This window comes from Tiliqua scincoides, chromosome 3 (genome assembly GCF_035046505.1).
Source record: "Tiliqua scincoides isolate rTilSci1 chromosome 3, rTilSci1.hap2, whole genome shotgun sequence".
NCBI classification, from domain to species: Eukaryota; Metazoa; Chordata; class Lepidosauria; order Squamata; family Scincidae; genus Tiliqua; species Tiliqua scincoides.
This window is the reverse complement of record NC_089823.1, coordinates 107,239,004-107,240,173: the sequence shown is the minus strand read 5'-3', so window position 1 is coordinate 107,240,173 and position 1,170 is coordinate 107,239,004. Positions and strand designations below refer to the sequence as shown.

Genomic DNA, 1,170 nt, shown 5'->3' with positions numbered 1-1,170 from the left:
GATAGGGTGCTATAGGATAGGGGTGAAAGTCATTCAGGCTCAGTGTAATCCCCTCTTCATTGGTAATCAAGGGGCTTCTGTTGCATTTTTGTATTGTGTTTCATTGTGGAAACCTTCCTGTCTAATGGGGAAATCATATCTTTCTTTCCTCGCTTCTTTTAAAATGCATCTCTGGGTTAAGAGCATCAACACATGGTTGGCAACCTTCAGTCTCGAAAGACTATGGTATAAGCCTACAGCACCCAGTATTCCCAGGCGGTCTCCCATCCAAGTACTAACCAGGCCTGACCCTGCTTAGCTTCCGAGATCAGACGAGATCGGGCATGTGCAGGGTAACAGTTGCTGCCAACACATATCTTGTTCCAAATATTCAATGTCAGAATGACAGGAGAGAGCCGATTTACCAGTCTCATCATGACAGCCATGCCCTTCACAAATTGTTCTCCTTGTCAGGCACCAGCCATTTACTTTATGAGGCCAATGACAGAAATACCTCTACTGTCCTATTACAGGATGCCATTGTCCATTTCTTCACAGTCTTTTGAAGGACACAATAGGAAAATGCAACCTCACTGAAATGTTTTCAGGAGATGTTTGCCATTTAAGTTGATTTTTTGTTGGGATTTTACAACAAAAAAGTGTTTGGGGAGGACTTGAATTGGGGGCCATATAGTCTGAAGGTGGAGGTGTTTCAAAGCAGGGTGGAAGGCAGAATGGGAGGAGCAGGGGACAGATCATGGTTGTACCAGCACGAGCCAGATCCTAACTTTGTTCCCCAGCCTTTACACTCTCCCTTACTCTCCTTGGGGCTGGGGATAAGAATAGGCCCTCAGTTTGGCTGTACTTGTCGTAAGAGGCGACTAAACAGCCACTGGGTAGATGGGACTCGTCAGCCTGGGAAGGCAGCTCATCTGAGAGAAGGAAAACTCTGATCCTAAACCTCCACTGCCTTGTGGCTATGTCCAGTTGTGGAAAAGGCTTCAGGAGTCAACCTTGAGGCAAAATCCGGAGCCGGAGTCCCTGAGGCAGTTCATGGCTGAACACAGTCACGTTCTGGCAACTCCTGCGACGCCACTGGTACCAACCGTTTTGGCTTCTGCCTTTCCATTGGACCATTTCAGCAACATGGAGAGGGGGAATTTGCTGCATGGGTAACAGCCTATCCTCCAT

General features: G+C 47.4%; 1 pseudogene; it reads right to left on the bottom strand.

Moving 5' to 3' along the window:
• Nucleotides 1–230: 230 nt before the first annotated feature.
• LOC136646811 (5S ribosomal RNA) lies at nt 231–350 on the bottom strand (annotated as a pseudogene).
• Between the last annotated feature and the right edge of the window lie 820 nt (nt 351–1,170).